The sequence below is a fragment of the Euprymna scolopes genome, chromosome 9, assembly GCF_053919585.1.
Source record: "Euprymna scolopes isolate OS-2025 chromosome 9, ASM5391958v1, whole genome shotgun sequence".
NCBI lineage: Eukaryota > Metazoa > Mollusca > Cephalopoda > Sepiida > Sepiolidae > Euprymna > Euprymna scolopes.
The window spans coordinates 168128641-168140414 of record NC_136490.1 but is presented as its reverse complement, the minus strand read 5'-3'; positions in this window follow the sequence as shown (position 1 = coordinate 168140414).

The following is an 11774-nucleotide window of genomic DNA, read 5'->3' as shown; positions in this document are numbered from 1 at the left end:
ATGGAGGTCAGGTGCGAACGAACACCCAATAATTTTACTATAGAATATTTCTTCAAACTGAAACATAATTATCAAAGTATACTTACGCAAATAGATATGAAAGGTCTTTGTTAAAGTGTGTGCCATATTTCCATGAAGTACAGGCGCGAACGCAGACCCCACAATTTTATTATACCATCCCTATTTAAGTTGAAACATACTTATCAAAGTATTCTCATGTACATCTATATCAAAAACACTTAAACGTTTTTTTTTTCATTTTTTATTTCAATACTTTTGATGCCAGACGCGAATGCAGACCCCCCACTTTTTATGAACCACCGTTCTGCCAGATCAAACATACCCATTCCCAATACTCGATACATCTTCTATCATTACATGTAATCAGTTTTTTTTAAAAATAGTCAACCATATAGGAGCCTATTCGTGACCAGATACACACACAGACGTTCAGCTTTATATTATATATATATATATATATATATATATATATATATATATATATATATATATATATATATAACGATAGTGAAGTCTTGCCAGTACCTGACTGGAGCTCTTCCACATGCGAGCTCTCCCCTCCATCCTGGGAATCAAATGGCAGGATCGCATCACCAATCCCAATGTCCTTGACAAAGCTAATTCCACCAGAATAGAGGCCACCATCATCAATATCCAAATTCGTTGGATTGGACACGTGATTCGAATGGACCCATGTCGGATGCCTAAATGCCGATGTACGGAGAGTTCAAGGCCGGCAAAATAAACCAAGGTCGACCAAAAATGCGGTATAAAGACACTGTTAACGCTAATATGCAATGGTGTCGTATACAACCGGGAGACCTAGAGGGTCATGCTATGGACAGACCAAAATGGCGAGCTTCAACTCACAAGGCTGTTACCAACTTTGAAAAGGCTCGTAGCCAGAAACTCATTGCTGCCAGAGAGAGACACCACAGAGCAGCTTCAGCGGTGATCACAACAACTGACTTCCAGTGCCCCCAATGTCCTAGATTGTGTGCCTTCCTGTGCACAAATGGAGTGCAGAACACAAACGTCATCTTCGGATCCGATGGACAACCACCACCACCACCACCACCACCACCATATATATATATATATATATATATATATATATATATATATATATATACAAATATATATGTACAAATACATAAATATGTACAAATACATAAATATGTACACACACACACACACACACACACACACACACACACACACACATATATATATATATATATATATATATATATATATATATATATATATATATATATATATATATTGGTGTATTTTAATAACTCCTGGTGATATTTTCTTAAGTAATAACTTGTGCATTTCAGTTAACCTCTTTTCTGCCCTATATTATTGGCGCCTTTTAACGTCATTTTGTCTGGGTCATTTTGACATTGACTTTTCTATTTTATATTTAAATAAATCACCATTCCCTTCTTCACTCATTTTTCTTAATTACGCCTGGCCTCGGCAGCCGAGTCTAACGCGCATCTTATTTTTCTTTTAATAATATAATTGGAATTATTTCCCCTTTTCCGTGTACCTATTTGTGAATTATTCCACGGATTTCGGCCTTTTGGATTATTTTGTAGCATCTTCCAATTACGCGATTCCCTTAGATTTTATTGTGCGCATGGAAATTTAACTTTCTTGGATTTGCATTTTCGGATTTTACCGTCATTGGATACTTTACCTTTCAGCAGACTATCCATTCACGTGAAATCACTTTTTTCTTCACCCTATCCCCTCTGCTTCTTTTATTATCAAGTAAGATCTTCGCCTATTTGTAGTGTTATCAAATACTTTTGCAAGCGACTATATATATATATATATATACACACACACACACATATATATATATATATATATATATATATATATATATATATATATATATATATATATATATATATATATGAAAATCTAATTCTTGGTTAGTTAGTAACGAATAAAACGATATTACCAAATTTAAATTTTCCGCTAGTCTATCCTTAGAGTTGAGGAATATTTTTATGTTATAAAAATAAATTAATATTGCAACTTATAAACTTAATTAAAATAAAAATATTTTTCCTCACTCGATTCTGCGTTACTGCTCAGTTTTTACTTCCGGTAGTTTGCCGTTTAGTTGTACGAATATCATCGAATCATGTTATCAAAAAAAGACACGTTGGGTCGACTCTGGTGTAAATAGAAAATGTGATCCTGTGATTAAAATTTAATTAAAATTAACCACGTTGTTTACAAATACAAAATAGAGAAATAATGCAAGATGAAGTTTTAAATGTGTTTTATTTTATAATAAAAAAAAACCATTAAGCAATATAAATAAAATGTTTGTTCTCAAAAAGAAATAATGAAAGATGAAGTTAAATATAGAATTCTTGTGGAGATGTAGGAACAAGGAAGCAGTGTTTCCGCGCATTTTTTTTAGCGTAAATTGTTAGGTTAAAGTTATTTTTTTGCTTTTTTCCAGAAAACATTTTTAACAAAATTGAAAATACACTTTTACTATTTTTTTTTTACAGTCGTTTTTATATGAGAAAATATGAATGCTTTTTCTGTATTAAAGAAATTGTTAGGTGAAATACAGAAAAATTTCTACCAATGGTAAGGGGATGGTGTTTTGTAACTATTCTGTGCTTTCAACTAACAATTTATTAAAAAAAACAAAAGGTTAATTTTCACATTAGGTCCACTGCCACAATTTTGAACATGGGTAGGTTGGGTGGGTTTATTTCGAACGCCGTTCTTAACATGGGGAGAATGGTGGTATTTATTCCAAAAACCGTGTTTAACATGGGGAGGTTAGGAGGTTTATTCCGAAAGTCGTTCTTAATATAGGGAGGTTGGGGTGTTTACTCATGGCCGCCAGTGAATTATAGTACATAGTACATGTCTTTATATCTCGAATACTACTTGCCTCTGCAAATTTTAAATGAGATTTTCTTATTCAGCATAGTCGAAAACCCTTAAAAGTAATCATTTGAAATAAAATTGTGAAGGTGGAGCTAATGTAAAAAAAAAAAAAGAAAAAAAAGAAAAAAGAAAAAAGAAAAAAGAAATTTAAATTTAACTTGGAAAAACTATTTTAAAATAGCGCGGTACCAAAATATATCATATTTTGTGTATTTTTTATAATATAAAAATAGACAGACAATACCCCCTTCGGTTTGTACTTGCACAAAGATTTGAAAAAGATGTCAACAAAAACAAATATATAACAAGTAAATGTTTTCAAAGGCAAGATAAGTTACTTTTCTACTTAATTGGACAATTTTTAGTGTTTTTTTTTGGTTGTTATTACTGTACACATAGATTCGTAAAAGTTGCCCCAAAACAAATGTGTAGCAAATATTATCAAAGGCAAAACAAGTTAATTTTCTACCAAACTGGATAATTTTTTAGTGTTTTTATTTAATGTAAAATGTTTATTTGGCTAAAAAAACACAGCGTTTACTGCTATATTTGAAAATGACAAATAGTGGCAGACTCTGTGTTAAACGCGTTAAATTTGCGAAAATGAGTTAAAACTAAAAAACTATACAAAATATTGTTAAAAACCACCGAATATATATCAGCCTATGTCATGGTTACATATATTGAGTGAGTTCTTAACAGTATGTTGTATAGTTTTTTAGTATAAACTCATTTTCCCAAACTTAACGTGTTCAACACAGTCTGCCACCATTTGTATTTTTCAAATATACCGATAAACGCTGCATGTTTTCGAACCGAGTAAACATTTTAAATTAAATAAAAACACTAAAATCGTATCCAGTTAGATAGAAAAGTAACTTATCTTGCCTTTGATAACATTTATTTGTTAGATATTTATTTTTCGACAACTTTTTCGTATCTGTGTTTAGTAATACGAACCTTTTTTATTTAATGTAACGTTTAGTCGGCTCGAAAAACAGTGTTTATCGGTGTATTTGAAAAATACAAATGGTGGCGGACATTGTTGATTATGTTAAGTTTGTGAAAATAAGTTAAAACTAAAAAAACTATACAAAATACTGTCAGAAACCCACCGAATAGGTCAACCCATGTCACGGTAACATATATTCGATGGGTTTCTGACACTGTTTTGTATAGATTTTAATTTATTTTCCCAAACTTAACGTATTTAACAGAGTCAGCGACTATTTGTCTTTTTAAAATACATCGATAAACACTGTGTTTTTCGAGCCGATTAAACATTGTACATTAAATAAAAACACTAAAAAATCATCCAATAAGGTAGAAACGTAAATTACCTTACCTTTGCTTTCATTTATTTGTTTTTGGACAACTTTTTTGAATACTAGTTAAAAACTCACATTTTTTAATACAAAAAACAACAACAACAAAAAAAAAAAACTCGATTTAGCGTTTCAACATTATAGCAATATTCGGCTTAATCCACTGATTGTTGGTCGAGTCCAAGCCATGATTGACGGAAACTCCCGAGGATCCGGATCAAATTCTGCAAGAGTACTACTGTTTTTTTTTATTTTTGCCTTTTCTTTTGTCACTTTTTGGAGTTGCTTGCTGTACTAGGAATATATACATATATATATATATATATATATATATATATATATATATATATATATATATATATTCTTCTCGGAAACTTCGACTGACCGTTTTAAATAAATACTATGATATATTGTATTTTTGCCCTGTCATCGAGCACCTTTCTGGAGTTCTTTCCCACAAAACCCACACAAAGTTTTTTAATGCAACATATTTTCACATGTTGAAAAAACAAGCATAATGCATTTCAAACAAATTTAACTTTTTTCGTCTCCACAAAAATAACTTCGAGTCTAACAATTAAAATTTAAAACAATAGCAAGAGGCGATGTTTAAAACCTGTGACTTTTACACTCATTCAAGAAAATTAATGTAGCATTCTCTTTTTATCTGCACGTTTACATTTTAACTTGCATGTAAGCGTTTATTCTTCTACAAAATGTTTGTTTTACATTATTTTCGTTTATTATTTAGTAACCTGAATATTTTCTTAGGTTGCATCCTGTTCTTAAGGCTCAGGACATTTTAGGGCATGCACAGTAATTCTATTATTACTAATTATGATATGTTCACTCTGAGAAGCAGTAATTCTAAGTATTTGGGTGGTCCGAAATATCAATTCAATAGGAATTTGAACTGTATGATATTAACTGCTCCGGTTCCTTTGACTAAGTTTCTACTTCTGCGCCATTCCCTTGTTCTATCAATTAAAGTTCTTTCTCCTGACCGACTTAATTAAGATGAACTTCTAATTAACACTTTGAGGAATGTGGTCTTACATTTTATTAAAAGTTTCCCACGTATAACTTCTCATCCGTAGTGATAATAGCTGTTAGATTCTATTGAATATATAAATAGGTTACATAACACATTATTATTTAAGGACTATTTATTCACAAAATATACGATTATAAAACAGATGAATTTACAAACTAAGTTTAGAGAAAACGTACGTAAACTGATCCAACGTGGTTTGCTGGACTGTAGAATCGAGAACACGACTAATTATCCATTGCGAAAATGTGTAATAAACACTTTTATCTTATTTTGTATTGGATATCTTTTAATAGTTTAGCATTGGAGATGATAATTTATAGAATAATTTCTTTCATTTTATTCATCAAAGTAAAATGTTAATATTTTTCATAGAATACAAAGCAATCGTTGGATATCATTAATCAACAATGTAATTAACATCCAATAAATAGTCAGAAATGGATGCCTTTGCTAATTAAGGTGATGATGAAAGTGAAAAAGAAAATGAAAATATGCAATTATCTTCTGAAGATTATTTTCATTAAAATCAAAACTAATTGTTCTATCAAAAATGTTAGTTTCCATATTTTTTAACTTTAATAATCAGTCATGCTAAACGTTTTAAACGTTTTAAAATGTTTTAAACGAAATCTTTTATAAAAAGCATATATTAGAGTGTATATAACACTAGATTGTCAGAGTTTAAATATATTTAGGTTTAGAAATTCCATGTTTTATTCTTAAAGCTAATCATAGGAAGTGACCAAAAAGCATGGATTCTAGATATTAGCAGATTAGAAAGCGATAGCTAAAACGTATGTAAATGTATCAAGATTTATTGACTATTGATATATTATATATTTTTTATTCTGCGTGTGTGGCTTTAAGGTGCTTTTTCTGGGAAAAGCAGATGACAACAGTAATCCACGTGAGAAAACGATCCTGTCAGAGACAAAGCGCCGAATAGTTAACAGACTTGAATAAAACGCCCTGTACGTTGGTAGTGTTGACGGCCTTATATATGTATGTAGTTCGTGTGTAATCGGAGAGCATCTCAACAGGATACATATTCCTACGCCAAATGGTCACTAAGCAGTGACGGAGTCGTTTTTTCTCCATTTTCTTTCTCCCCAAGTTGTGTGGGTATGATTTCTGAATAGAACTTAATCAGAGTTACTATACATCACATAGTTCTCTTCTAAAAATCTTGGACGTCTTCGGATTAGTGAAGACCGACGCAGATCACTAATTTCATCAGGAACTATACTCTGGGGGGGCTTCTATCGGGTCCATACAGTTTGTACTGTCATCTTTCATGCTTTGTGTGTTTCTATGTTTAGTAGAGTCCGATTGTTCATTGAATAATGAATTGGGTTCGATATATTTAGGGATATTTGGTTCATTTTCACTTCCGTTTTCATCGGTGGTGAAATGGTTAAGGTGTTGTTCAACTTTGATAATATCACATTTCTTCACTTTGTATCTTGTCCCCCTAAACTGTCCATCCGTAAATTAACAGCATATGTTCGATTATCATATATGCATTAACTAGAATTGTCCGGGATGTGACACAAAATTTACTCGAAGCGCCTAAGAAAAGTGTTTCTTAAGCAGTTAATAAATCTAAGCATTTCCCCGGCGACCTTATCAATGTTAGTTGTTAATTTAAATTCTCGAGTTAGATATGTTTGTTTTCACCTGTTCTTATTTTTTTGTTGCAACATATTATTTCCTATATTAAATACTAACCTAAAAGCTTTCTTTTAAAATGCATTACAGAATTCAGAGTGTCGTTTACCGGTAAGTGACCGGAAGAAATAGAAAACTCAGTATTTATTAAATACAAAAAATATTGAAAAGTAAAACAAATACAAGAAGAGGAATATTGTCAGTACAAGTGCTATGTGTACATAACTTGTATATAACATCGAGATATATATCTCTACTTGTTATATTAATGCTGCTAATTCATTGTTTTTCATATATTGAGCAACACAACATCACACTTTCCAAAATATTAACTCCACAAAAATGTCAGTACCCTTTTTTCTCAGGGTTGGTCACAATAATGATCGGTGACTTTCGTTTTTTGTTGTTGGGAGGGAGATAATCTTGCTGTTCCTGACAAGTTAGAGTATCCCTAAGTAAAAGTGTCATAAGTTGTGTCCATTTGTATATTTTATCATGAATACGAAACCGAAAGCAAAACTTTCTAAGCAAAAATAAAATAAAATAAAATAAAATAAAATAATTAAATAAATAATAAAATAAAAATAAATAAATAAAAATAAAATAGAATAAAATAAAATAAATAAATAAATGCCGTATAATGGACGCGAACTTGCAAAAAGTTAAGTTCGTAGGCGAACATGTAATCGATCGGACCACGACAACGCAGATGGCATGACGTTTGTAATTTAGCTTTTTAGAACGAAATAACGAATCAACCGTTCGCGCATGCGCGATTAACAAACAGAGTCGAAACCAACATTTTTCCCTGCCCCCTTCAAATAAAACGAAATTATAATACATGAAATAATTGACATTTGTTTCTAATTTTACGATGTTTATGTATCTGGGGGGGTCGTTGTTTCTAACGATATTAGATTCGTGCCTGTGCGATACGGATAACAAACACTTTCAGCTGACATACAAACATAACACATTTTTTTAGCAAAGCAATCGCAGGCTATTACACAGGCTTACCAAGTTTCAGATTAAGTCCGGATAATCAATCAGCATTATATTTTTTCGAGGGACGATAATAATCTTAAATTGTAGTTCGGTAAACTTGTCCTTCATCTTTAAAATTTATTTGATGTGTATACGAGCAGGCCTTTTTTTTTTTTAGTCCGAAAATTGTATGTAACGGTTTATCATCATTTGTAACGTGAAAAATATTCGTGTATGTAACGGTGGAATTTCGTAACTGAGAAGATGTTTCCTTATGCATCTTTTTTTCAATTTCGGGAGTAACTTGGTACTCATGCAGAGAGTGATCCAGACGTAACCCCGCGCCCGCCTGGCGTTTCCCGGAACATGACGTCAACAACCGGAGTAAGCCGAGCGTCGCCGAGGAAATCAAGCCGCCTGACGTAACATAAAGCTGAGTCAATGACAATGTAGCATGATGGTTTTCAACGCGACGCGCGTTCGCGCAAGTTGAAAATTCAAAGCAGCAGACGACAATTTGGAAGAGGAAGAAAAGAAAATAAATTAGTAAAAAAAAACACACCATTTCGTACTTTCACGCCAGAAAAAAACATGAATTTTATAGCCTAAAGTAAACAGCTGAAAACACTAGCCGGAGTCCTCGACCTTTGTCAAGAAAAAAATACTGGCACGGACGAAAACTTGTGCATCATGTGAGCACAGGTGACTCTTATTATAAGAGGAAAAGTAAGCAATGGCTATCAGTTAAAAGCAGTGTCCTTGATGTATCAGCGATAACTTAATGAATTGTATCTGGCTTTTTATGAAGGATGCATGCTTTTATTCTGTGCGAGCTTAGCTTTAAAGCAAATATTATTCTTGGGTTTGGGCAATAGTGTGTTGCTAGTTTTACAGATTGCGTCCCGTCATCTCGTAAGAGTTCCTCCCTGCACAGGTTATGTATGTTTGGAATAAATGTCTTATAATAATTTGCCAGTTTTTAGGACGCTGTTCTTAATTTCAGTCCTCTATTAAGAATCTGACCTCTTCCCGTCTTTATTTAAGATATAACAGCGATATTTGATTTCTTTCACGAATAAATAATATTTTTCTTAAAATATTTTAAAACTAAAATCCGGTATGTGTGAATACTTTCTTTGGACTTGTTCTTAGTGGCGTCCTATATTTTTCTATTTAATAAAATGTCTCAAATTTTGTCTCCATTTAATTTTGCTAAAACATTTTCTGGGGTTGTAAGAGAATAGTAGTAATTCTTGAATGTTACATCGGCACAACGAGAATTTCTTAAGATTCTTTTTTACACAGTTTCCCTATTCTCCGTAAGCTAGATAAAATAGCCAATCATATTAGTTTTAAAAAAATTTTCCAACAGAAAGAACGGCACATTTTTCTCAGAGTAACACATCTTAGCATGGAAACAGCCTGATCCAAAGTGTCAGACATGTTCCATTCAGTTTCTTTGCTAGTTTTTTTTTCTGAGTAAGTCGTCAGACATTCAATTTTCTGGCAAACAGTCTCGATTAGTAATTGGTGTGTCTTCACAAATAATTAACAAGAACACGAAAGTAAAGGTATACAAAAATATATTAGGAAGAAAAGTTATATATATATTTACATGTCTTCAGTTGGAGATATTCCGGCAGGTGGCGTGTTGCATGTCTTACTGTAGGCAACATAGGCGTCTTGCCTATCTGGCGTTCGTTGCAGAACTCCCCCGGAATTGGTGATTGATACCTTTATATATCTCACTCACTCACCTATGTTAATTAGTGGGCGTCTCCACAACAGTAATGGTTAGATTTGTTGTATTCAATTTTTGCCAAAGAAATTATTGGCATTTTAACACATACATTTTTCATTTTTGTTAGTTCCGTGTAAGGAAATAATTTTACCCTCTAATTTAAACTTTGTACCTGTCAGGCATCTGGCTATTTTGTTGACTTTTAGCATGAGTGATTTCTTAAATTGTTTATGCATGCAGGTTGTTTTTTTATAAGTAAGACACTGAGACTTATTTTTACTTGACATTTTTATTCATGATTTTTACCTGGCGTCGTTTTTCATATTTCCGTCGTCTTATTTGCTTGTTCTCGCGCATTTATACTGAATTTTATTTCTTTTTTTAGTTATTTAATATGGACACTTATGATTACAAGTTAGACAGATTTTAAAACGATATGGGCAATACTTAAATTAATGAAGGGCTACACAACGTAAACAGGGACCGGGCAGTAATTTTTCCTGACTTTTTATTGTTTTTGTAGGAAAACAAACATCTCTCTTTGGTTTCACCTGTTTTAAGGAAGGTTAAATGAACTTTCTGGCATATTTTTCTTCTGTGATATCCCTAGAGTCTTTTAAAAATTTTTTATATCAGTTTCAGACTTCGGCTAAGGTTTGTAATATTAAAGTTGTTTCTACGGCTAACTTGATTAGGCATCTACGTCAGCACGTTTGTCGCTGATAAACATCTGAATAATATTTCCTTAAGAAGCCTTGGTGATAGTGTTGTGGTGTTTTCTTTTTCGAGTAAATGTATTATAATTATATATCTACCGCCAGTGGGCATACGTGTGTACACCTCCTAAGTATGCAAAACGTGTGCATTACATTGAGAAACATATTTCCCCGATATACGTAATAAAGAAGGCTTTTTTGTTACTAGTAACGTGAGAAAAGCAGCACTTATGATTAATCTTCTTCTCTAATATCCCTCAATAGACATCGAAATGAAATCACCAAAATAGTAACTGTTTCCTACATGCAAACGTTAAAAAGAAAACATTATTAGATACTATCCGCCATATTATCTCACTATATGTTTTGTTTTACGTCAATTCCTTTGAGATCTGTAGTTCATTTTTTACTTTAACTTCGAGGTGGTAATTTCGTTTTCACAGAATCTAATTTTCAAATGAGAGAATTTATCCATGCATAATAACCGCTTGCAATTTATAATAAGTAACACATAGAAAAAAAAAACTAAACACTATTTTTCTACTCAGCTATACAGGAAGAAAATTAATGTACTGTACGTGTATATTTACATACCTCCATAGTACGTGTATAAAAGTTCCCAGAATATAAATAAATCGATCGGGAGACCCTATTTATTAAAAAAGAGGATGGAAATTAATAACATATTACGAACACAAAATTATTAGTTTATAAATACGCTAATTGATGGTAGCATGTCATCACCTTCTATCCTCCTTTTTAATAAATAGGATCTCCCGTTCGCCGACGACGCGATGTAAAGCAAAAATGATTAAAAACAAACTTGATGTAATTTTGTGCTATACATGAAATTAAAATATGCCTTCCTAGTCTTCTGGCTAAGATTCAAGGAAATATATATTCTGTGTAAAGATGGTATAATAATATCGTAAGGTTTCCGTTCACGCCGAGCGTCCGTACAACGGTTGGTTGATTGTTTTTGTTTTATGGCATATCAACCCATTTCGGGTTATTTAATGCCGAATCCAAAGATTTTGAAGACATTTTTTTTAATAGAATATATTTGTTGTTTTCAAGTCGGTCTATGTAACCCATAGTTGGGACCCTAACAGGTACTACCACTCCGGGTCAGAGTGGACCTCGGAGCAATAGTAATTAACTCCACACTCTCCAAAGCCCGCAAGCTGGGGCCTCGCTACTGGATATAGTTAAATGTCATATCTAGGACCCCGTACAACGGAAATATGTCACAAACTACCATAATGATATTGGGGATAAACTAATAATCAACTATATTCTGACACCAGATTACTTAGATAAATACTTTTACA